At 37.2% G+C, this 27,572-nt stretch overlaps 3 long non-coding RNA genes across 4 annotated transcripts; all 3 read left to right on the forward strand.

Annotated features, from left to right (window-relative positions):
* The first annotated feature begins 258 nt into the window (after positions 1-258).
* On the forward strand, positions 259-1,717 carry LOC131359058 (uncharacterized). Of its 2 annotated transcripts, XR_009205731.1 has the most exons (6): positions 259-340; positions 429-818; positions 970-1,050; positions 1,137-1,235; positions 1,342-1,389; positions 1,606-1,717. It is a non-coding gene; the product is annotated as an uncharacterized LOC131359058 (long non-coding RNA). The 2 variants fall into 2 exon arrangements; XR_009205730.1 differs by having other exon boundaries at positions 429-1,235.
* Positions 1,718-1,800: 83 nt separating this feature from the next.
* LOC131359057 (uncharacterized) lies at positions 1,801-2,872 on the forward strand. Its single transcript, XR_009205729.1, has 5 exons — positions 1,801-1,910; positions 1,993-2,046; positions 2,135-2,221; positions 2,570-2,668; positions 2,792-2,872. It is a non-coding gene; the product is annotated as an uncharacterized LOC131359057 (long non-coding RNA).
* A 19,436-nt stretch (positions 2,873-22,308) lies between these two features.
* On the forward strand, positions 22,309-24,806 carry LOC131359785 (uncharacterized). Its single transcript, XR_009205812.1, has 8 exons — positions 22,309-23,198; positions 23,460-23,506; positions 23,590-23,667; positions 23,782-23,876; positions 23,987-24,036; positions 24,121-24,206; positions 24,315-24,406; positions 24,525-24,806. It is a non-coding gene; the product is annotated as an uncharacterized LOC131359785 (long non-coding RNA).
* The last annotated feature ends 2,766 nt before the right edge of the window (positions 24,807-27,572 follow it).

Raw genomic sequence — 27,572 nt, forward strand, 5'->3', positions numbered from 1 at the left:
GCTGCTTTTGTCTAAGGGTGTGTGTGTGTGTGTGTGTGTGTGTGTGTGTGTGTGCGCGTTAAGGTTGTTGAGCCAATCCTGCCGCTGCTGCCCACAGAAACTCACCCCACATCTTCAGCTGTTGTTCTGGTAACCAAACCTGTCATTTATTTACTAAATCTGATCGCTCGGTTTTACAAGTGACAGAATGTTTGAAAGTGTTAGTGTGAAACTGCTATGATAAAAAGCACTAATGATCTTCATGTTCTACTTTTCACAGCCCCTCAGTGCTGGTGAGCTGAACAGCACCTGCTGTAATGTTGACTACAACACTGCAGACTCCTCCATCTCCCAGTCTGGGGTATTGTACAGTGCTGTAGCTGAGATACAAACACACACACATCCTTCTTTACAAGTTCTAATGTTTAGTTTTGTTTCTTTATTTTTAGCAAGTGGACCTTAGGAGAGACATCCTCAGGTTTATAAGGAGTCCAGAGAGTCGTCTCTGCTGGCATGAAACTGCACACTGCTGGACGCTCGAGGTAATCACAGTATTTCTTACTCTCATGAAGAGGTTCCACTTTAACGATTATTAAAAGAGAACTTAAATGAAATGCGGTTGTAGATCTTGAGTTTCATCTAATTGTCGTTTGCACGACAAGGGATTCCCTTACCATAACAACTGTGAGGACAGTTTCCCTGGCATTCAGGTAAGGGGTTCAGGTAAGGGGTTCAGGTAAGGGGCAGTTACTAATTGTGTTTGTGTGTTTTAAGGTCGTTGAGCCAACCTTCAGCTGCTGCCAAAAGAACATGACCAGGAATCTTCACCCATCCTTCTGGTAACCAAACCTTTCATTTATTTACTAAAGCTGATCACTGGATTTCACAGGGTTGTTTTGATTGTAAAGAAAGCGAGAGAATGTTACTTGTGTTATTATAAAATCGCTGTGATAGGAAGCAGTTATGTTCATCATGCTCTTCATTTCACAGAGGCTCGATGCTGGTGAGCTGATCAGCGCCTGGCAAAATATCCAGTTCCTCTCTGCACGCACCTTTACCTTCCTGTCTGGGGTATTCTACAGTGCTACAGCTGAGATACAAGCACACACATCCTTCTTTACAAGTTCTAATGTTTAGTTTGGTTTCTCTATTTCTAGGCAGTGGACATTAAGGGATACTTCCTCGGGATGATAAGGGGTCCTGAGAGTCGTTTTTGCTGGTTTAAAACCACCAAGACGCGCTACTTCGACCAGCTGGTAATCACCATCTTTGTTACTCTGATGAAGAGAATTGATATTAATGATTATTAGATGAACACTTTTGTGAAGTAGATCTTGAGTTTCAGCTAATTGTCATTTGCAGGGATTCCCTTATTGAACCACCATCGAGGACCAGTTCACTGCCATACAGGTGAGGGATTATCTTTTTTGGCATCACAAAACTTTTGTTAGTTGCAGTGACTAATTGTGTTCACTTCAAATTGTTCTCTTAAGGCTGAATATGGGAAGGTTACAGAGCTCATTTCAATTTCATGAAGTTTGTATTGTAGATAGTAACTCTTGAAATTTTCTAAACATATGGGTCTAGAGTGTTAATTTTTCTTTCTTTCTTTTTTAAATTTAACAGCGAACCTTGGTGTCCTGCACGTTCCTGCATGTGGCTAAAGATGGTCAGGTGAACATCTCCACCTGGGAGCAGGAGCAGGAGCAGGTTGACACTCCCCACAGTGATTCAGAGGAACAGTACAACTCTGAGGTAATTCTGTGTTTCAGACCTGATGTGTATCTACATATGCTGCTATTCCCCTGAATGGGAGGCTGTAACATTTACTGTGTGAGTTTTAATGATTTATTGCTAATGTGTCTTTCACACATTAGCAATATGAGTGAGGAGAGCCTTAGCCAGGAGGAGATGGAGGTGCTCTTTAATTGGTACGATTATCTTCACAGTTTAATGGTATAAAGCTGTAATGTATGTTTAATACACTAAGCATGTAAATCTTTTGTTTCTTAGGGACCATCTTACAGAGAGAGGGGTAACTGATATGTGATCCATGAGGCGTTTGCTGTGAGTAAAACCTTTGTTTAGCTGCTGTTTTTACTCAGGTAAAGTCCACTCTGCTTTAATTTTCTATTGTGTGCTGTCTTATATTCAGATTCATCTTACCTGCATCGACAATCAGAACTTCTTGTTTGTTATGGGGAAGAAGATTGTGATGCGTCTGTCAGCAGTTAACAACCAGGTGACTTCAGAATGATGATAGACTGTTTCCTTGTGCAACACACTTTCAGTTACTGGGCTTGAAAATGTTGCAGTTGTTAAATAAATGTGGTAATGAGTAATTAAGGAATAATAATTAAAATAACAAGCATCAAAAGCTAATTTTATAACAATCACACCCTTAGGATAACCCTAGGGCTCTGGGATATGAAGTAGTTGGACATTTGGTCCATGTAATACATCATCTGTGTATCTTTAGTAAAGTACTGGACATGCTGAGGCTTACATACTGCTTCATTTTAGGGTTTAAAATGAGTTTCCATGTTGAAAACTATAGCCAAAGTGATTATTTTGTTTGTTTGTTTAACAGGATGCAGGTCGTGTACAGCTGGCCTACGAGGCTCTGATTCATTTCCTGAAGACTCCTTCTTATCAGGACTCGATTGCAGCAGAGCTCTCCAGGTCCTATGTAAGCTTATAAATGCTTGCGTAACATGACTAATGTTTAAATCTAAAAGATTTTGATGTGATTGAAAACAGGACTCCATTATGTAAAGCTAATTTCTTTTTGGAACTTTTCTTTTCTGTGCAGGTCCACCACTACAACTTCGTGGACATCTTTTTCGAGCTGCTTCTATTTGGCTACTTCACAAACAGCTCAATACCTGAGACAGTAAGAGTCTTATCAGGAGATTTAAAAGCCATGCTTGAATGTAGTTTCAGAACCTGGTTTATTTCATCTCATTTTATTTTTCCATATTGTTAACCCTGATATGACATGGTATTAAAGGAGCTTGTTGTCTTTCTTTCCTAAAGCTTAAGGGAGGATTCTTGGAGCGCATGTTTGCACTCATCAGCATGTGGGAGGTAGACATGTGGAAGCCTGCAGCAAGGACCTACTTTAAAGTGCTTATTGTAAGTGTCTAATATCTTCTGATGCTGTGATTCTCAGTATTGTATCCTAAACTCAGTGACACTGTGTTGGATTATGATAGTGATGATGTCATTTGTCTATAGGACCAGCTTACAGATCTTGCTGAAATGCTGTTTACTCAGCCCCCGGAGTTCTACCAAGACACAGCAGCCTTATCCAGCAAACTGAGACCTTTCCTCAGACAGCGTGTCCAGAAGATGATGGACATTTTGTGGAAGCTCTGAGCAATGTCCTTCCTTCTACCCAATTCCTCTTTTCTTCCTCTGTTCCATTTCTTTTCCCTCACTTCTTTTCTATACATTGTTCAAGCTCCCCACACATAAGTAGAAATTAATTTTATTCTTATTTTTGATTAACTTAATATTAAAGTATTTTCTTTTCTTCTCTACAGGTCTGTACAGTAAACCCAGCACCCAAGGAGTAGTTTTAATATCCCTCATCCCTCATAGAGTGTCCCTTATCAATCTATCCCTCTACCCCTGTCTTTTTAGATAACAGCAAATAGTAATTAGTATAAATAGTAGCTGCAAATAATATTGTTGTAAATAAACTTATAGTTGTATAATGTTTATATAGTTTACTTTAATAAATGTTTTCATTTGCTCCTATTACCGTCTCATTCTGATTATTTTTAGTCATCAGTATGTCTGTATAATTTTCCTTTAAAAAGCAACACAACACTAAATGAACTTTTCACTTATATACAAATCCTTTTTAAAGAACTTCAGAAACTTTAAGGTTTACTAAAATGTGAAAAATGACAAATAACATCAAACAAAATTCAGATATTTGTAGTCTTGGAAAGTTTGTTTCCAAAATGTAGAAAAATCTGTAACATTTGGGGAATTGCACATTTACATTTAAGCATCCAGAGCACAGTTGTGTATAAAAAGTCTGAAATCTTTAGATAAAAATCTGAAAATCTAAATTGTAGAGGACTAAAAATGTGGATTTACAGTTTACACCAAATCACACCACTGTAGCACATCATTTATAATGCAGTTACTCTGAACTCTCAAGGTTACTCTTTAAGAAGAAATAGTTTATAATATCAGTAGCCTTTAAGGTGTTTTCCTAAATAAATAAAAATCCTGTTCACAAAAATCAAGGTTGGTTAGATTTTTAATATTAGTTAACATTAATAAAGCATGAGCTTCAGCTTAATTAAACTGCACTTGATTTTTTAACAAAGTACATTAACACATGATTTAACTGACATTTATTGAAATGTTAATGAAATACACCTTCAGTGACTAATGTTTTATTCAACGACTAAAACAAGTCCTCATAAATTAGGCTATATTAAATACAGCATGTTGCTTAATGTTGATAAATGACTGAACTTTGGTCTCCACCTCAGTTCTGAATTTTGCTAACAATGTGCATTAAAAGAAAACACACAAACTAATACTAGTCTTTGTTAGCATTGCTTATGGTGTATATTAATAGTGACATACATGGTTTGTTTATGTAAACTAATGTTAAATAATATCATTTAAGGGGACCATAAGGTAAAGCATTATTGATTGAGACATTTCCCATGTGAGTAACATAGTTATTCTACCATAATTTAAATCATATCTAAGGCTGGGTTTGATTAGGAGTGGGATTATTAGATGAATTCAGACCCTCAGTGTGAAACATCACCCCTGGACACAGGTGGACACAGCGTCCCTCATTTATTCCAAGTGTAGGGTCGCTTGAGTTCAGACACCATTAGTCAGGTGTGACAGCATTAATCATACTGCAGAATTACTCTTCACTAAACAGCTTACGAGACAGATACCCCCTGCTGAAGAAATCTGTTTGCTTCACTTTTGTTCAGTCTGAAATCTTCAAATCTGTATTTGGCATACATTTCTTAAACCTGTTGTATTTTGCTAACATTTTAGGTCAGAAATTAAATAACTTCATGCTCAAGGGCAGTGAATAAAAAATATGATAAATAAAGACAAATAAAGGTACTTGTTCACTGGAAGATCCCAGACCCAGATAAATTATTTCCTCTTGAAATCCATCTGTTTTAGTCCAGTATTTTCCCAGACCACTGCAACTATTACTACATAATAAAACACCAGCTGCAAACAAGTGGAGTATATTTTACAGCACCTATCAGTACAAGTTATTTTATAGTGGGTTGATTAGCCTCTCACTAATTTTGGTCACTGTTCAAAATCATGTTTTTTTCTTGGGCTTATGACCCAGGGACAGGTTTGCAGAAAATTACACACTTGTTTAGGACGTCTAGAAAGCAGCCATAATTTTTTTCTAATACCTAAACCACAAAGCACTAACTGGTATAAACAGGTATAAATAAGCACTAACCAGTATAAACCGGTATAAGACAGTATAAACCAGCACTAACTGGTATAAACCAGTATAAACCAGCACTAACTAGTATAAACCAGTATAAACCAGCACTAACCAGCACTAACTGGTATAAACCAGTATAAACCAGCACTAACCAGTATAAACCAATATAAACCAGCACTAACTATAACTATAAATAACTTATTCTATACCGTTTTGCCAGATCTAAAGGGCAGAAATATGAGGTGTGTCTGGGTTTATTTGATGTCCAGAGAATGCACTCATGGAAGATCATGTCTGATTATTTTTTAAGGCTTCATACAGAATCTATTCAGCTTCTGTTTCTGTTGACATGTGAGTCAGAATATAAAACACTCTTACAGCTGACAAGTGCATGAATTCTACACACTGTCTCAACACAGTAGTTTATAAAAGTTTAGGTCACAACAGAAGATGATTTTTCCCTATTCATATTGTAAATACTGAGCTTTATGTAACTACAGTGATTGGTACAAGCCTCTGAAATGTTCCAGGGTTCCATTAAATATCTACACCAATACGAAGGTCATTTGAAATACCAAGATTGTGTGCACGTGTGCATGTGTACGCATGTTTGTCTAGACATGCTGGATGGGAGAGTATGTGATGATAGGATGATATATTTTAGTTTGCAGTGTTTCAGTTAGAACTCCATCACCATATCACACAAAAATAATAATAAACATAATTTATTTAGAGTAAGCACTCTGTGTGCTGCCATTGTCCAGTATAAAGTCCATTATGATTAACTCATGTTAATAATAAGAATATGAACAATAAAATAATTACAACACAGGACAGCTGTTCTAACTGTTAGATAAGCTTTATTTCAACTCCACTGATCAAAATGTTTGCTTACAGTTGCCTTTTAGTCCTACTGCCAACACGATTTTTCCATTTTCAGACAGTTCACATTTATCTATGACAAGAAGCAAGATATGCCACAAATGATCTAAAACCACACCATCAGACTGAGCTTTGTCCAGCAACTTCCATGTACATTAGTGTCTTAAAAATCAATTTCAGCTACAGCAGTATGTCAGAGCTTGAGATGCATTTCCTCAAAACACCTGGAATCAGTTATAAATGTTGCCTGCACAGACAAAACAAGGACATTTTAAGACACATTGAGGCCATTTCTGTCATAAATGAAAACACTTAAATTAATACACTAGCCTTCAAAATAAGGAATGTACAAAACAGAAAAGAAATATATAAAAGGTGGACACTTTATAGCCTTGCTAAGGCCATAATAAAATATATAGTGGGGTCCAAATGTCTGAGACCACTAGGAATAATGCTTCTTTTTTGCATTTTTTTCTAATTTAATACATTCATTTGTTTTACAGATTATATTATTTGACAACCTGAAGTAAAATCTTTGAAATTTATGCAAGATGCCTTTCTGAGTTTCTAGCATTTAGCAAGTTGCCGTTTTTGCTTTAAATGAGTTTGTGCATTTGAGCTGCATGGACACCACAAGTTTATGCAAAACCTTACAAGCCATTTTAGATTAAATGCATCAGTGTCACTTGAACACATGCTTCAGTAAAAAAGATCAGACATGAGGAAAATCTCACCTTTAAATAGACACCTAGAAAGAGTACAGAATCTTAAATTAACTATTGTTTACTTTTTATATTTTAAAGAGGAAAAAATGCAGTTGAAGAAAAATCCCAGATTATTAATGTGGTCACAGAATTTTGAACTCCATGCATTGATTTGTTGTTTTACCCGAGTTGGTTTCTTCAAGTCTTTTTGGTGATTGAATGAATCTGACATTTGACAAATTCAGCCTTTCAGCCTGTGAAAAAAAAACCCTGTGAGGGTGGACTAATGCAAATTTTGTTGAGATGACTAGAGCACAAGCCTCCATTTAAGAATATTGAGGATTAATAAGAGCTTAATCCTAGAAGGAAAACAATGTTTTCTACAAATAAAGTTTAAAAGCTTAGGTTTATTCTGATTTCAGCTGATTTTCTTTTGAAGTGGACATAATCAATACATTTATCACATTACAATTATTTATGTGAGTAATAAACCATATAAACATACTGTGATAACACTTTACATTAAGGCTCTGTTAACTTACTTTATTTACTGCATTAGTTAACATTAAAGAAATGCTTATATGAAAGCTTATACCGTCTTTATAACAGATCACCTTAGACCCTGAATCTGTTCTTGGAGCTGGATTTGATTTGTATTGTGAAATGTGAACTGACAGAAACTTCTTAACAATTACTGGTATACTTATGAAGAACAATTTACTTTAAAATAAATAACAGAACTGTAGGATGGGAATAATGAGGATTTAAGGATTTAAGGATTTTAGTGTTTTAAACCTAAGTGCCAGAATCTCTTCACAGAGCTTTAACTATGCGGTATTTCAAGATAATTGCAGCCACATACAGTGTGATGAGATGAAATAATAATTCTCTTGGACTCAAGGTCTAAGACACATGTATGACATTCACAGTGCTGATGAGACATATATAAAGTGCAACAGGAATAAGAAGCATGCAGGGAGGGGCTATGGGTAACAGTGGGGGTAAGTACACACATGGGTTCAAAGCTTTAAAGTGCAGTAATGCTTGTAAAAGTAACCTGAGATGAATGAAATTTAAAGTGACACAGTGTGTAGTAAGGTGTTAAGTCAGTAGTCTGTGTTATTCCTGCTGCCACCTCTGTATGATGGCCTTCTGCCTCTTTAAACAGCTGAGCACACAGACCCTCAGCCAAATATGGCAATTCTGTAAACTTTTACATTCATCCTGAAGGAAATTTCAGAGTGCTTTAAGTGAAGGAAAGTGCAGGGACAGGCCTTGTTTTCTTTCCACATCCTCCAGCTGAACTTAATCACCAGACCTAACTTATAAACACTGATTCAGATGTTTGAAACTGAAAAGTGTTTAAAAAAGAAAAGAAAAGAAAAACTATTTATTATATACAAGAAGTACAAGTATAAAAACAAATTTCATTCATGTCATTTAATTCATTTATTATTTTATTTCATTAAGTGGTTACAGGCTGGTCTTCTTGTGAAAGTATATAAAGAGACTTAATGCTTTACTTCTATACTCTGTGGTACCTGTTAGTAAGTCTCCTGTATTAGGTCAATTCTCAATCTCACCACAGGATGGCAGTATCGGATACAGCTTATATAAAACAAGGCGAAACCTAGAACTACCTGACAATCATTAGATTATATATCCAACAGTGAGATTGATTTGTTGTGAGAAAGCCTAGTGCATAAATTGATTGAAATAATAAGTTGCTGAATTTTCTCAGGAACAGCCATCTAGTTAAATTCAGTGAATGTCAGATGATGTTTGTGTGTTGCCAGATGTGTAGTTTTCAGACCAAACAATTATTTCAGGTCTTGTGTGTGGCGCATGTTCCATAATCTTCTTGCCAAGTAAGAATGTCACTTTTGAGAGATACAAGTTCTTCTCTGCTGACCAGACACAAGGAGTGAGTTTTGACCAGTACCTTGTGGAACTGCACACACTGAGTAAGACTTGTGAATTTGGAGATTTTAGAGGCTCTGACACAGTGTATGTAAACTTCTGGTTTCAATGGTAAGTACCTGGGTGTTCATCTCAACTATAAACTGGACTGGACAGACAATTCCACTGCACTTTACAACAAAGGTCAGAGCAGATGGTACCTGCTGAGAAGACTCAGTTCCTTTGTAGTGCAGTGGGCAGTCCTCAAGATCTTTTTTGACTCTGTGGTAGTATCTGTCATTTTTATGTTTCTTTTTCAGCTGGGGCAGTGGCAATTCTGCTGCAGACAGGAAGAGACTGGATAAAATTATAAAGATAGCTCTTTCATAGGATGCAGTCTCGACCCAGTGCAGGTGGAGGGAGAAAGGAGGTTGATGGTCAGGTTCTGGTAGACTCTGATGACCCTGGGCAGCTCCTGTAGTGGTAGGCTACTTCACCCCAAGTGTTTGAGAGAGTGGTACTGTAGGTCTTTCCTCCCTGCTGCTGTGAGACTGTACAACCAGCACTGCTCCCAGTAGCCCCTTCCACAAACTGGACAATACATTTGGGGATTTCTACTATATCATATGAGAATTGTGCAATAACACAAGATTCATTTTTACACAAGATACTTTATCTTGATATTTTCTCTATTTTATAATCAGATTACAATTTATTATTATTATTATTATTATTATTATTATTATTATAAACTGAAGAAGATAAATTACTGAAATTGTATGAATGAATAGAATTATAATGAATTATTATTATTGTTATAACTTTATTACAAAATACAGTGGTAAAAAGAAAGTATAGACAAGAAATTTGCTTGATAACAGAAAACGTTTACAAAAATTGCTCCAGATTACTTGATGTCATTTCATCGATTCTCCAGCAGGTGGCGCAAAGGGATTGTTGGATTTGTTTTACAATTTCTCTGACAGTTAGTGACATGCATTTATGAGTACTGTGTTCATATTTACAAAGCTCTTCACACAGTTAGAGCAACAACGGTCTATAATAAAGTGTATGTGTTAACAATAAGAACAATACAATAATAGTAATTACTTTATTATTATTATAATTAATAACGATAACAAACATAAAATAATAATAATAATAATAATAATCATCATCATCATCATCATCATCATCATCATCATCATCTGCGTGACCCCAATCCGCATCTCAGGTATTCCCACGTTGGGTCTCGAGCCGCGTGAATCTGTGCATTTTAGACGTCACGTGCGCATGCGTATTCGCTTCTTTGAATAGTTTGTGTTTAAACTGTATCCATGGTGATAACGCGTCACATCGAGTAGTTTAAAACCATAGCTCGGCATTTGAGTTGCTCCTTGGATACAGACAAACATCTGCTCTACAGAAACTCATCTCTTCATCTGAACAGCGCACAACTGAACATCGGAACAACTACATCAACACCACGAACAGCGACTCCCGACGAAGGACTTCATCAACACCACGAACAGCGACTCCCGACGAAGGACTTCATCAACACCACGAACAGCGACTCCCGACGAAGGACTTCATCAACACCACGAACAGCGACTCCCGACGAAGGACTTCTGACTCTGCGATGGATTTCCGCGTAATGCTGCAAGACCTGAAGAGCTTGACCCTGGGTGAGATCGCCTGTGCTGCGGGTCTGGTCACTCTCTCCTCCGGTGTGAGTTACTTCATTTCCCGCAGCCTCCGGGGAAAAAGATCTCCTCAAGGTAGGAAGAGCTTTATCCTACCACGTGACTCAGTCTCACTGATTTTACAATAAATCCAGTTGAAGTTACAGTTACAGTCTAATGTTATGTAGCTCACAAGCGACCTCATCTGTTGCCGCGAATTAGCCTCATGCTAGTTATCGTGCTAGCGAACTTGGCTACTGGTTTAAATCACACAATAAAATCATTAAGCTTGGTTTAAGAATTTATTTCATTTCCACAGTGAAATATTTCCTCCATCAGAAGGTCACTTAACAACCCTGAGTACTGGTTTTACACTAAATCATGATTAGACTAGTGATTATCCAGTTAGCGCCCTAAAGGACTTGATTACAGATGTATGTTAGCTAGCTAGCGCATTTCGCTAATCATTTCATGTACACAATATCATATTGAGTATAAAGCTTGCTGAAGTCGGGTGAAGGTGTAAATAATTATACAGTATAATATTTAGATAGATTTTGGATGATGGACAGGGACAGGAGGTTTTTGAGACTTTAATCAGTCACATGTACAGTGAATTTACACAAGCTGAATACTAATGCTGATATTTGTCTGTTTATTCACGAGTGAACTAGCTAACAAACTCACAATATTATTAACTTTTCTGCATTAAGGAAAGTTTTTTACTTCTCCCTTTCTCTCTGTTGTTCAGACATGTGTTCATTTAAGATTAGTACATAAAATGTGTTTTTAAATAGAAAAATCCTCATTTCCGGGTGTGGAAAACACAGGTTTAACTACACTGTTAGTAAGCCTGGATAATTAACTTGGTAGCATCATTAAGATAAATAATTTATTCATTAGAGCAAAAAGAAAAATGAGTGGATGGTTAAAAAAGTATTATAAATTAATGCTTGGCTATAAATTATAGCATATATTTAATGGTTAGCTAGTGCACTTGAAAACATGTCTACCCATTTTGAAATCTCATCACAATACAACTCATAAACTTGACTATTGGTTTATATGTACGATAGAAAATATTAGTTGTAATTGAAGTTATAATTATGAATCACATACAAATAAAACTAATTTATTACAGCTCCTGTGAAAACCCCGAGAGAAACACCAAGGGCTCCTTCTGTCATGGTTGTTGAGCCGATCTCTCTGCTGCATCCCACCATACGCCGCCATGTACCTACAGCTGCTGTTCTGGTAACCAAACCTTTCATTTACTTACTAAAAGCAATCTCTGAATTTTCCAAGCAGCAGAATGTTCAGTGTGTTAGTATGAAACTGCTATGATAAAAAGCCCTTATGATCTTCATGCTTTATTTTTCACAGTTTCTCAGGACTGGTGAGCTGTACAGCGTCTGCCGAAGTGTTCCCTCCCACATTGCAGACTCCTCCCTCTCACATGTAATCACAGTATTCATTACTCTGATGAAGAGATTTGATATTAATGATTTTTAGAAGAGCATTTTAATAAAATATATCTTGAGTTTCATCTTCCCGTTATTTGCAGGAATTCTCTTATTTTGCCCACACTGAGGATGGTTTCACTGGCATTCAGGTAAGGGATTATTTATTGTGGCATTGCAAAATTGTGTTAATTGCAGTGACTAATTGTGTTTGTGTGTGTTAAGGATGTTGAGAGAAATCTTCAGCTGCTGCCTTATGCACATGATCCATCCAATACCTTTCTGGTAAACAAACCTTTACTCAAGCTGTTTTTACTGTAAGGAAAATGACAGAATGTTTGATGTGTTATTATGAAACACAAACACACACATCACACACAAACACACACATCACACAAACATACACACACATCACACACAAACACACACACATCACACACAAACACACACATCACACACAAACACACACATCTCCTTCTTTACAAGTTCTCTTTTTTTTTTTGTATTTCTAGTCAGTGAACACTATTCGATCCTTCATCAGGAGGATAAGGGGCCCTGAAACTCAGCTCTGCTGGGTTTTATACAGATTTTTAACCAACGACTTAACACCTGAGTCGGTAAGAGTCTTATCAGTGCATTAAAAAAGAATGCTAGAATTGTAGTTTGACAACACAATCTATTTTATTGCATTTTCTTTTCTCATATTTTAACCCTGGCATTAACAGAGCTTGTCTTCTTTCTTTCCTAAAGTTAATGGGAGGATACTTGGACCACCTGCTGGAGTTCATCAACATGTGGGATGCAGACGAGGAGGAGCCTGAAGCAGAGAACTACTTCACAGAGCTTATTGTAAGTGTTGAATATCTTCTGATGCCACGATACACAAATTCTCACCATTGTATCTCTAAGACAGTGACATAATACTGGATTTGTGTGTGTGTGTGTGTGTGTGTAATTTGTTGATAGGGTCAGCTTACAGGCCTTATAGATGTATTCTACGCTCAGCCACAGTTACGGATCTCCTCCAGCAGCACATAGAGAAGATGATGAAGACTTTGGAGAGACTCTGAGCAATGTCTTTCCCTTACCCCCACACCTCCCCATTTCCCACCATACACACACACACAAACAATTTTTTTCACTAGTTAATTCCCTTTTAATACTTTTTTACATTTCATATTTTGTCCCTACATTGCTCAAGCTCTCCACAGGTAAGTATAAATTAATTTTGTAATTAAATTCTAACATTTTCAAATATTTTATATTGTTACTAACATTATTAACCCTCCTATTTTCATCCTCCTATTAAGCCCCCCATCACCCCCTCCTCCCTCATCCCTCTATGTAGATCTTCATCTGTAAATAGTTCAAAATCTGTAAATAGTTCAAAATCTGTAAATAGTTGCATCTTTTATTATAGTGCTTAATTAGTAATCTTTAATAAAATATTTGAATTGCATCTATTACAGCCTCCTTCCGATCATTTCTATGCATCTTTTTAGCACAAACACATGAAATTCATTTCTCACTAAAATACAAATCCTTTTTAAAGAGTGTCAGAAACTTTTAATCATTCACTACAATGTGAAATGAAAATGACAATAAAATACAGATAGCCTTCAAAAATCCTTCAAGACCCAACCTGTCAGGATTAAAGTCTGAAATTCTAATTGTAAAGGATCAAAAATCTGAGATGACACCATCTTACACATTTTAGTGGATTTGTTTACATGGAATAGTATTGACAAATGCACAAGTTACTTCATTATAGTTAAACATCCTTAAATGAAGCCGTAACTTTATTATTAATAAAAGAAGAAATAGAAATTTTTTAAGGTATTTTCCCTAAATAATGCTTTATGTAAGAACAACAACCTAAAATCTTACTTAGATTAGACAATAAGATGAGATATACCTTTATCTATACCAGAAGTATTTCCTTACTAATATCAAGAAATAGTGTAAAATTGTATAAGATAAAAATAAATAATCAAATAAATCTGTGTGTACATATATAGCTATGTATAGATGTAGAGATGCTCTAACCCAGTCATGTAGCACTTTTTTGTGTTATGCTACTAGGTATGAAATAAATGAAAACATTATTAGTAAGGCTTATAGAAACTTATGAACTGGTTCATTTGTGTTAATTCAGTTTTTTATTGTATCTTGTGCACTATATGTAAACTTTATGTAAAAGCAGAGCTAAATAAAAAAAATAAAATGCAATTTTTATGATCCCTCTTATTTATTTATTTGTTTGTTTGTTTTACATTTTCCATATTCTGCTAGTATCTAAACTTATGATGTCAACTGCATTAGTGTTGGCAATTTTATATCCCTGTGTGTGTGTGTTGGGGGTAAAAATGTAATGAATTAGTATGAAGTTCTTTATTAGTAAAAAGTATAGAAGGTTGTTTCTTGCCTTTACTTCTCCTGCTGTTGACCACGCCCCCTTTTACTTACATTTACATGGCATGTGATGCCTAATGTGATGTCACATTAATTGTGTTATAATTTATCACACAGTTTCACTGGTTAGACTTTCACTTCTTTATTTCTTTATTTTAATAAACAATTGTAAGTCTCTGTGTTTTAAACTCCAGCTGTTTTTAAATAGTCTACAGGGGTACAGATCATTCAGTAAAACCTTTGTTAAATTGCCTGCATATGTTACAAAGGCATACACACCATTTGATTTTTGACTCCTTATGCATCAAAAGCATCAACATATTTAAATGTACAGAAAAAGTTACAGAATTCAATTTTTGCCACACTGCAGTTTTGGAAACAGAAAACAATGTGATTCTACTTTCAGTATCTAATCAGTTCCTCCAGGATTTTGTGATTCTGAGATCACAGAAATGAAAACAAGATCAAGCAAATTCAATTCAGTTCAATTTATTTGTATAGCGCTTTTAACACTTCTCTCAAAGCAGCTTTACAAAAGTATAGAAACATAGAAAAAATGTTTAAATGAAAAAGTTACTATTATTTTAAGTTACGTTACTATTTATGTCTAAAATGTATCCCTAATGAGCAAGCCTGAGGTGACAGTGGTGAGGAAAAACTCCCTAAGATGATATGAGGAAGAAACCTTGAAAGGAACCAGGCTCAGAAGGGAAGCTCATCCTCATTTGGGTGATGATATTCAGAGGAGTTTGCCTTCTTTCAGTTTTGTCCGTGTTTCAATACCTGGCCCTTTAATTAAGCTACATAGAGATTGTCACAAATCATTGTTAAATCACATCTGTGATCATCCTTGTAACAATTTGATTGAAAATGATATGATATTGTATTGCTTAACTGTTATGAAACTGTATTTTCCTGTACTTTAGGATTCACCCTGCACTTCCTGATGAAATATTTATGATAAACACACATATGTATATACCACAATTTAAATCCAATGATCTAGAGATGTCCAGAATACCTCTAATCAGTTAAATATTATCACAAATAGATCTATTGGGTCCACAATATGTCTGGTCTATATGAAAGAGGTGACCAATCACTTCTCTTAATCTGGTAGCTAGTGTTTTTGACAATACCTTCAGTAAAAGGATGTGATGACCGCTCTCCTGCATCCCACAGGCAATGACCCTCTGGTCAAGCTATCAATGAGTACTGCTAGCAAGTCATCTCCTAAAACTTCCCAGAATGTACTGTAAATACCATCTGCACTGAAAAAAATAACTCATGAACTCAGTTGTGGGCAGGACTTCCATCCAATAAATATATATAGCTCCAACTCTGTCAGGAACAGGTGGACAGTTCCCTGCCAGGCCTAGAGAGGGAGCTGGCAGGTGATTCTGTGAAGCCTGCTTTATTGTGTGTATTTTTTTGTGCCACTCCTTTCCTATTGTTCTCGTTCCCACCATGTCACCTGTTCCCCATTAGTCTTAATGTTGTGCCCTATAAATAGGGATCCTTTTATACCTGTCATTGTTCTATGTTTGTTGTTTGTAAGTCAAGTTTCTGTTCATGTTTTAGTTTCTGTTAGTGTTGTCATGTCTTCGTTATTAGGTTAGTTTCCCCATGTCTTGTGTTTATGTTAATAAAGCAGTGCCTTCTGAATCCTGCATATGGGTCTTCTCCATGGCGTGCTGATGCACGCAGCGTCCACGGAGGTCCGGGTTCACGCACGGGGCGGCAGAGACCGGACGTGACACTCATCCATGCACTGTAATTTAATTGAATTAGTCCAACTAATTTTTTTATCAAATACAGCTACAATAATAACCAGTAAAAAGTAGACTTTCATTGTGTCGTCACTCCTACCTCTGGGGCATCATTTTCATGTCTGTTCCCTCCCCTATTGTTACACCTTGCTCAGAGATGTAACATTAAGGGAGACGACACAGCGGAATAAATATTTGTTATTTTGGTTAATTTTGTTGTAATAATCAGGACATCAGTATAATCAGAGTCAATCAGTATGAAATGCAAGTGAATGGCTGCACAATGAAGTGTGGTCAGTGCTAGTGAATGGATGCGAAACAAAACATAATGCCACAGGTTTCTGATATTTTTAAACTTTATTTTTTAGGACCAAATAATTTGTGATACAGAACCTGATCTTAAAATCACAAATATTAATTTGTTAAAAAATCTCACTGGCTTCTGTCCCAGCTTTATAGGGTCTCCATTACTGCTTGCAGGTGGTAGTAGCTGGATCATCAGGAAAGCCTGGGCTGGAGTACGGAGTGGACCAACCTGAAGTAATCTCTGCTACTTGTATGTTTAGTACTACTGCCATGTAGAGGACAATCAGATGAACATCAACTAATCTCTACAGTAATCAACACAGGACAGGACACACAGAACAACCCATACCTCACAGTTTGTAAAAGTGTATATGATTCTAAACAACAAAGGTGAAGAGTTAAATCTAGCACTGAGGTTTAAGATCAAGAAAAGAGTGCGAAAGAAAGTAATGAAGAAATAGAAAAGAAGAAAATAGAGATAACAAATGGTGATGCTGTAGAGGTAGAAAACTCAAAAGATATTGATATGACAGAAGATGATAACCTGCTTAAAACACCAACAGGATGATTAAATGGGAGTTGAATCTGATATCTGTAGTAACTCTGATGATTCAGTAATGGAAAGTGAGAGTGAATCAGTGAGCTCACTTGACTCGGTCCCTCAAAGAAGAGCTAGGAGGAGTGCTTATACTCCTGAGAAAATTAACTCCTTTCTGCAAACAACTAAAGTGATGAAAGGAATTAAAGTAGAGGAGTTTTTTCCAGATGGTGGATTGTTTACAGAGTCAGCAAGAGTAGCAATGAAAGAAACAGGGCTGGGGGTTTAACAGAACAGGAGAAATACAGGTTAAAGAAAATTGTGCAAACGTTGAGTTTAAGCATGTTGAATGATGAAAAACAAGTGTTCTACTTTTCTCTTTGTTTTTTTGTGTTTGTCTTGCTCAGTGTCTTTCTTTATTCATTTTATGAGTAATTTAAGACTGGGCAGTTTAAACATAAACGGTGCGAGAGACTACAGGAAGAGAGCGATGCTCTTTGAATTAATGAGACAAAAGCATATTGATGTCATGTTTATTGAAGAAACACACAGTGACATGCAAGATGAAAGTGAATGGATGATGGAATGGGAAGGAAAAGTGATATTTCATTTCATTATTGGATTTAAATTGTGGTATATACATATGTGTATTTATCATAAATATTTCATCAGGAAGTGCAGGGGGAATCCTAAACTACAGGAAAATACAGTTTCATAAGTTACGCAATACAATAAACAATCAAATCATTTTCATATTATTACAAGGATGATCACAGATGTGATTTAACAATGATTTGTGACAATCTCTATGTAGCTTAATTAAAGGGCCAGGTATTGAAACACTGACAAAACTGAAAAAAGGCAAACTCCTCTAAATATCATCACCCAAATGAGGATGAGCTTCCCTTCTGAGCCTGGTTCCTCTTAAGGTTTCTTCCTCATATCATCTTAGGGTGTTTTTCCTGTGTTTAGAGTTAAATACTAATTTAACTTTAAACTTTATACATTTTTCTATGTTTCTATACTTCTGTAAAGCTGCTTTGAGAGAAGTGTTAAAAGCGCTATACAAATGAATTGAACTGAATTGAATTTGCTTGATCTTGTTTTCATTTCTGTGATCTCAGAATCACAAAATCCTGGAGGAACTGATTAGATACTGAAAGTAGAATCACATTGTTTTCTGTTTCCAAAACTGCAGTGTGGCAAAAATTGAATTCTGTAATTTTTTCTGTACATTTAAATACACTATATTGCCAAAAGTATTTGCTCACCCATCCAAATATTCAGAATTAGGTGTTCCAATCACTTCCATGGCCACAGGTGTATAAAATCAAGCACCTAGGCATGCAGACTGTTTTTACAAACATTTGTGAAAGAATGGGTCGCTCTCAGGAGCTCAGTGAATTCCAGCGTGGAACTGTGATAGGATGCCACCTGTGCAACAAATCCAGTCGTGAAATTTCCTCGCTCCTAAATATTCCACAGTCAACTGTCAGCTGTATTATAAGAACGTGGAAGTGTTTGGGAACGACAGCAACTCAGCCACGAAGTGGTAGGCCACGTAAACTGACGGAGCGGGGTCAGCGGATGCTGAGGCACATAGTGCGAAGAGGTCGCCAACTTTCTGCAGAGTCAATCGCTACAGACCTCCAAACTTCATGTGGCCTTCAGATTAGCTCAAGAACAGTGCGCAGAGAGATTCATGGAATGGGTTTCCATGGCCGAGCAGCTGCATCCAAGCCATACATCACCAAGTGCAATGCAAAGCGTCGGATGCAGTGGTGTAAAGCACGCCACCACTGGACTCTAGAGCAGTGGAGACGCGTTCTCTGGAGTGACGAATCGCGCTTCTCCATCTGGCAATCTGATGGACGAGTCTGGGTTTGGCGGTTGCCAGGAGAACGGTACTTGTCTGACTGCATTGTGTCAAGTGTAAAGTTTGGTGGAGGGGGGATTATGGTGTGGGGTTGTTTTTCAGGAGCTGGGCTTGGCCCCTTAGTTCCAGTGAAAGGAACTCTGAATACTACAGCATACCAAGACATTTTGGACAATTCCATGCTCCCAACTTTGTGGGAACAGTTTGGAGCTGGCCCCTTCCTCTTCCAACATGACTGTGCACCAGTGCACAAAGCAAGGTCCATAAAGACATGGATGACAGAGTCTGGTGTGGATGAACTTGACTGGCCTGCACAGAGTCCTGACCTCAACCCGATAGAACACCTTTGGGATGAATTAGAGCGGAGACTGAGAGCCAGGCCTTCTCGTCCAACATCAGTGTGTGACCTCACAAATGCACTTCTGGAAGAATGGTCAAAAATCCCCATAAACACACTCCTAAACCTTGTGGACAGCCTTCCCAGAAGAGTTGAAGCTGTTATAGCTGCAAAGGGTGGACCGACGTCATATTGAACCCTATGGATTAGGAATGGGATGTCACTTAAGTTCATATGCGAGTCAAGGCAGGTGAGCGAATACTTTTGGCAATATAGTGTATACATTATATATATAATATGAGAAATTATTTGATTTGGTTACTTTACGTTGTGTCTTACTTTAGAAGTTTTTGAGAAATGTCGGAAAGACCATCTGCTATTGATAGCCGACTTCTTTAATATTTCGGTTCCATGACCCACTAGCAAGAATGTGGTTAAAGCCGCGTTGTATGAGGTACTAGTGGAGCAGCAGATCTTACCTGAGCGGGAGGTGCTTCCGGGCGTCGCTACTCGGCCACCTCAGGCTCCCAGCGCTGCGGGTGCCGATACGGAGCCTGGAAGTTGGTTGGGTGATGAAGCCTATTTTGAGCTGCTTCAGGCCGGCTCTGTAGATCCCGGGATGCAGTTTGGGGTTGCCAATAAAGTGGCAAGAGTGTAAGATGCAGTTGCTGCGCTTTCGGGAGAAGGAGTTGGATGCGGATTGGAAGAACCTCGACCTGGCTGCTCCACAAAGCCAGTGCCTCTTCCACGGAAATTCTGCCCATCAGCAGCAGCATCCTCTGCCCCCACTGGGACTGATGTCTCCATCGCGCCAGCATCACCGCTAGCTCCGCTCCTGACCTTGCCAGTAAACCAGTGTAGTGGGTCGAAAACAAATGTGTAAAGAGAGTGTACGTCTACAAGAAAAGTAGACATCCCACAAAACAGTGAAACAAGGTCACATGATGTTCAGTTTAATTTAGTAATGTTTTCTGTATTTTGCCCTAACTCTGAAAGTGTTTTATTTTGTGTCTCCTCTAGAGGGCGCTTAGCGCTTTTGAGACACTGAACTGCGGAGCTCAGGTCAGAGTTCATTAAACATCTCTAGAACTCGCAGGTGAGGAAAATATGGTTTGTTAATCGCTTGAAACAACATTAAATAAGTCATGATGTTTTGTTATACATGTGAGTGTAGATAAATGCAGTTTGTTTTAATGAAATGGTTATTTTGTTAGATTTTGTAAAGTGGTTGATTAATTTGTGTGATCCGTGAACAAATGTGTCAAGAAACAGTGACAGATAAGCAAGCAGGTACACAAAATGAGTTCATAGGTGTGTTTGAAGAATTTTATATATGGATTATAAGTACATGTGGACGTGGATGTGAGTTAAATGTCTGTTTTGTATCAGAGTTGAAACCAGTTTGAGTTGAGCCAAAATGGCGGCGAGTGTATTGTAGTTGAGCCAAAATGGCTACGTCCATGTGAAACACAGGGTGAAACGAAATGGCAGACCTGTTTAATGAAAAGGCAAAAATAGTTTTTATGTTCTGTTTATGATTATGTGGACAGTGAATAAGTGGATTTAAAAAAAGGGAAAAACATTTGTGATGTGAATTACTATTAATGATATGAATGTATAATGTAATGTATTGTTCATTTACATGTGCCATATTGAATCACAGACAGTCATGGACTATTTGAATACATGGACTTTATTAGAATACATGGCATTCACATCGAGTTTACATGGAGTTTGAGTTTTATTGTTTTAATTTTTGGTATTTTACAAACTGTCAGTTTTCTTGAAACTGAATACCTTCAATTCATGATAACATTATAAAAGAAAAGGGAAAGAATGCAGAGTTCATTAAACATCTCCAGAGCTCGCAGCATATTAATGTGTCTCTGATTTTTCTGCAGTATTGACACCACTGTGTATTCTACTTACTCAGTCGGGCGTCTTTGGTCTGAGACGGGTAACACCAGCCTGCTTTCGATGTTAGCCGACATGTTGGTTTAGTGCCTGTATTTAGGGAAGATGAAGCTGATACTTATTTTTCTGTGTTCGAGCGAATAGCCACAACGTTAAACTGGCCTAAAAGTTTGTGGACGCTGTTGTTGCAGTGTAAACTGTCAGGAAAAGCTGAGGAAGCCTGCTCCGCTCTCACTCTTGAACAGAGTCTAGAATATGAAGTTGTTAAGGCTACTGTTCATGTGTATGAGTGCGTGCCTGACGCTTACAAAGTTTTAGAAACTCCTTTAGAGCAGACAGCTAAATAACAATTATGAAGGAAGAAACAGAGTACTTACTTTAAATGTGGGTTAGCTGTCCATAGTGTGAGCCCTTGGTGTTCACCTTGTATTTTAGTGTCCAAGACTGTTGCCTCGCATCGTTTTTGTACCGATTATCGACTCTTTCCCCTTCCTAGAACGGAGGATTGTGTGGATTGTGTTGGCACAGCCAGGTTTACTAGCAAGCTGGACCTGTTAAAAGGTTATCGGCAGGTACCCCTCACTTCATGGGCATCTAAGATTTCTGCCTTTGCTACCCCGGGCAACTTCCTCCAGTATACAGTCATGGCTTTTGGTCTCCGGAATGCCCCCTCCACATTTCAAAGACTCATGAATTGTGTATTGGGGAGGTTCCGAATTGTGCTGCTCGCCTCGATGATGTGGAATCATATTCATGTATATTTGAATTGACGTGATTTTTAGAAGAGCATTTTTGTGTAATATGTGCGCTGATAAAGAAACATCAACTAGTTTGCAAAGTGTTGCTGAGAAGAATCAAGAATTAGAACCGAAAAGACATGACTTTTGTCTGACATCTCTCTGTGCACACACACACACACAAACAAATACCATGAGAGTGTGCGCTCGAATATGCTCTAGAACCGCTCTCGCAATACTTTAATGTCATACACCTATCGGTCTGCGCAGCGCCGCTTTCACACCATGTGACTAAAATACCTTACAGCCCTTGAGCGGGACAGCAATAAAAAAAAAATGGTCAGAAAACACAACAATCTTATTATTCAGATCATTTTAATTTTTATTGTTAACACAGTTGATAAAAGTCGGCTAACAAATGTATGTTGTGTCAAAAAGGAGGCCCACTGTCTTTGATTCTGAAAACCCCTGACATAAGGACCCTTTTGAATATTATTCCCTACCCAAGACGTACAAAATCCTTAAATTAAATAAGCCTAAAGATAGATCTAAATAAAATATAATCTGTTAAAACACTAAGACATTACAGTCTGAACATCATGACTTTCTATTATTCAACTAATGCAGAATTTAAGTTAAAATACAGACATGACTTAGGTGAACAATGGGTCAGAACAGACTCCATCATTTGGCTGTTCTGTCAATAGAAAAAGGAGTTCTCAGCTCCATAAATACTAGTATGGTAATTGACCATCAAGTCTCAGAGATACACTCTGATGACTCCACCCTCAAAGAAATAGGATCAAAAAGTCACCAAGATAAAAACTGTTATAGAATATGGCATGCAGTTGCTTCAAACAATGGTATAAAGCTATTCAAAACACCATTTAATGTAAATTATGATAATCGTAATTAAGAATCACAATTACAATTTCAAGGGAATAATCGACAATTATGATTTTTGTCATAATCATGCAGCCCTAGTTGTAGATCTTGAGTTTCATCTAATTGTCATTTGCTGGGATTCCGTTATTATACTAGCTATGAGGAGAGATTCACTGGCATTCAGGTAAGGGATTATTCATTGTGGCATTGTAAAATTTTGTTAATTGCAGTGACTAATTGTGTTTGTGTGTGAAGTTTGTTGAGCCAAACATTCAGCTGCTGCTCAATGAACAACACCAAGACCCTTTACCTGTGTCCCAGCTGAAGGTATTCTACAGTGCAGCAGCTGAGGTACAAACACCTTTCTGTACAAGTTCTAATGTTTAGTTTTGTTTCTCTATTTCCACTCGGTGGACATCAAGACATACTCCTTGCGGATGATAAGGGGCTCACAGAGACGTCTTTGTTGGTTTAAAACCACCAAGACACACTGCTTCAGTCACATAGAAATCACAGACTTAATTACTCTGAGGAAGAGAATTGAGCTTGATGATTATTTGATGCACGCGTTTGTGAAATAGATCTTGACTTTCAGCTTTTTGTCATTTGCAGGGATTCCCTTATCAAACCACCATAGAGGACTGTTTCTCTGGCATACGGTAAGGGATTATTTATTGAGGCATCACAAAACTTTTGTTAATTGCAGTGACTAATTGTGTTCACTTTAATTTGTTCTCTTCAGGCTGAATCTGGGAGGGTTACTGAATTCATCTCCTGTAACCGAGTGGAGACGTCTTTCATCGTGCCACATTATTACGTGGTAAATTTATTGCACTGTCATGAAGTGTATTTTGTAGACAGTAACTTTTGGAATTTTGTCAGTTGTACTTTTATTTGTCTGCATTGTCACTATTTATTTATTTTTATTCAACAGCAAACCATTACAACGGTAACCTGTACTTACCTGTATGTGGCTGCAGATGGACAATGTACACCTCCACTTGGGAGTGGGATCAGGACGACTCTGAGGTAATTCAGAGATTCAGATCTGATGTGTATCTACATATGCTGCTATTCCCCTGAATGGAAGGCTGTAAAATTTACTGTGTGTTTTAATGATTTAATGATTTGGCTTGCAGGAGAGTGATCAGTGCCTTAACCCAGAGGAGATGGAGGTGTCCTTTATTTGGTACGATCCTCTTCACTGTTCAGTGGTGTAATGGTGTATTGTATGTTTAACATACACTAAGCATTTATATCTCTTGTTTCTTAGCTGACTGACATCGGCCTGAAGGTGCCTGCTGTCCGCGAGGCGTTCGCTGTGAGTTAAACCTTTATTCAGCTGCTGTTATTGCACAGGTAAAGTCCACTCTGCTTTAACGTATAATGTGTGCTATCTTATATTCAGACTCTGCTTGCCAGCATCCACAACCAGAACTTGTTTGTTTTTTTCATTTGTTTTAACAGGATGCAGTTGGTGTGCAGTTGGCCTACGAGGCCCTGATTCGATTCCTGAGGACGCCTTCCAATCAGGAATCGATTAAAGCAGAGCTCTCTGGGTCCGATGTGTGAAATTACAGAAATTACAGTTTAAATATAAAATATTTTGCTAATATAGAAAACAGGACTTCAATATGTAAAGCTAATTTATTTTTCTACCTTTTCTTCTCTGTGCAGGTCCACCACTACAACTTCCTGGATGTTTTTTATGAACTGATTCTCTTCAGCTGCTTTAAGAATGGCTGAACACCTCATCCAGTAAGTGTCTTATCAGGAGATTTTGCTTGAATTAAGAACATTGAATTAAGAATTTCAGAACATGGTCTATTTTATCTCATTTTGTTTTCCCATATTTGTAACCCTGATTAGACATTAGGGATGCAACAATACAGTTAACCCACGGTTCAATACGTACCGCGGTTTTTAACCACGGTTTTCTTTTCGGTTCGGTTCGGATGGCTTGGCAAATTAAAGGTTTTTTTTTGTTTTTTTTTCCCCCCATTATTCTTTGCTTAGGTGACAGGAACAGTAAGTATGTTAAGAAGAACAAAGCTGGTTTTAGTTGCAATTCTCTTTATTTTACTTAAATGCAAAAATCAACTTGTACACATTCATAGTGTACTGAAAATAGTGAGAGATAAAAATTAGCGCTTGTATGACTTTATTACAGGAGACGGGGTTGGACGGCGCTCTTTTTTCCCAATCCGCTCTGTAATGAACAGTAAGGGTGAGGTAACTCTGTTACCCACGAGGTCCAACTATCTGTTATTAGAGCAAGGCTTTGCGCATTAGACGATTCGGCTTCGATTTTTTGCATGTTTTTTCGTAGAGGTCGAGGTAATCTGTGTAATACTCTGTAATCTGTGCAGATTGGTTAGTTGGCATGTAATGCTAAGGAGGAGTCTTCATCTTACAGTGCAGTCCAAACCCTGAGTAAATAAAACCAGGGGCAATAATCACTTGTGTATTATGGAGAAAATCTTACTCAGATCATAAAGAGGAAATGTTTGTGACGTGATCTTGTTATTCAAAGATGGATTTATTATTATTATTATTATTATTATTATTATTATTATTATTATGAACCATCCTTATTTTAAAGTGTAATGTTTTCTAAAACATTAAGGAAACTAAAGAACCCATTGATTATTATTCAAGAATGTAATAAAGATGATCATTTCTCTGTCCTTGTCAACTGTATTATTCCATGTTTTTTAAGTCATACACGTTCTTAATTTTCTATCCTTTTGGGTAAAGATCTAGTCTTTTCTTTTATCACCAGACTGTATAATGCAGACCTCAAATTTATCCCTGTATAACTGTCTGTTAGACACATTTCTACAGTATACATCTGACCAATAACCACAAAGAAATAGTGACATTCTTTACTTTTGCTTCATACTTGATTTACTATTGTTGCAGTCGTCCCCCGGAAGTGTTATCTTTATACTAACATTAAGCCAACTGCTTAACTAACTGTAGTCAGTGTAAGTGCTGTGTTTTTTTCAGTGATTTTGGCCTGATGGGGGCAGTATGGTGTCACATTCTGTTTTTATTGTGCAGGTCAGGTGCTCCAGTGAGTGCTTCTCTTTATTACAAAAACTAACAACCAGTTCTCATCATCTCTTGAGCTCTGCACCAACCACTACAGCTGTTATTATCTGTTTTAAAACACAGCTGTCTTTTGCACATGAAGTAAATTTGACTGTTCAACTCTCATAAGCTGTTGATTTTTTTTTCTATAACAGCAACTCTGACAGCAGTGACACCTTCAAGACAAATCACATGTTTATGCTAATATACTTGTTATAATGTTATCATAAGATAATAACCAGATTAAAATGTGTTGATATTTAATTAAAAAAAAAAGTCAAATTGTTGATTACTGTACAGAGATTTGTATTTAGCATTTTTAGAAGGATTCTCTGGAGTTTGCAATATTCGGAGCTAAAGCTGTAATTTATTTTTTACCAACAAATGAAAGTTTTAGGATGGAAGGCTCTAAAGGTTCTCAGTATCATCTGCAAGCTCTATTTTCTGTCATAATAACTTCTAATAAAACAGGCCAGTTAGGATGACTTTTTAAAGCAATCCTATTGATGCAAGTGATATTACAGACTAACTGTACATAAGCCAAGTGTTTTAATTTCTTTAGTGAAGAACAGACTGTAACAGCATTGGCAAAATGCTCAGTTTTAACTGGATTAGAACACAAAATAATCAGCTTCCAGCTGATGACAGTTTATGCAATTTATGTTGGGCCACATCCCATCACCATTCATTTTGAGTTCTATTAACTACATTTATTGAGATTCTTGAGAAAATTGTCTTCCCTGAAAAGTGGTTATAATTAACTATTTTGTCTCTATAACCATTCAGTAATATTTATCAGTAAATGCTTAATCATAGTTAGAGTTGAGATTGATTCAAAGGAGTGTACACACAGACACACAGACACAGACAGACCGACAGACCAGGGGCAATTTAGATTGCAGACTTGCGGACAGGCGGTGGTAGCTCTGTGCTTAAGGCATTAAACTACTGATTGGAAGGTTGGATCTCACCCAGTTACCATTGCAGGGCCCTTAACACTCAACTGCTCAGATGTACAAGTGAGATAAATGTAAGTGTTAAATGTAAAATTCTCTGGGTGACACTGAAATTTTGTTAATCTAAATGGTGCAAGCTTGATACTTGTGAATCTGGTCAGTGGGTGGTTGGGGTGATGAGGGTGTTGGAGTAGTAACTCACAAGAGGGAGCTCATGCTTCATCTTAAACTTTTCCTAATAAAAAAAAATGCAGCAGTTCGACGATGAGGTATTTTATTTCAATCTTAATAAATATGGCTTTGATAAAACTATTCAAATTTTCTAAGAATATCTGAATTCACTGTAATATTATCCACTATTTCTCTCACTATAGACTCTGCCCTCAGCAGCAAAGTCCAGCAGAATCCTTCTGGTCTGATTCAATCCGAAGGAGATACAGTGGAGCTCAAGTGTCTACACGGCATAAAAAATTACATCATTCTGTGGGATAAAAACAGCGCAAAACACACATTTGAATTAATGGGGTATCTCTGGAATAAAAAAGACTATGTAGAGCCTAATTTTACAGAGAAAATTGAAATGAAAGGAGATGCGAATAGGAACGGTTCTCTCATTATCAAGAACCTTTCATCAGCTGACAGTACAGGGTATTTCTGTGCTGCCAGTTTACACAGT

The sequence above is a fragment of the Hemibagrus wyckioides genome, linkage group LG09, assembly GCF_019097595.1.
Source record: "Hemibagrus wyckioides isolate EC202008001 linkage group LG09, SWU_Hwy_1.0, whole genome shotgun sequence".
Classification (NCBI taxonomy): Eukaryota; Metazoa; Chordata; class Actinopteri; order Siluriformes; family Bagridae; genus Hemibagrus; species Hemibagrus wyckioides.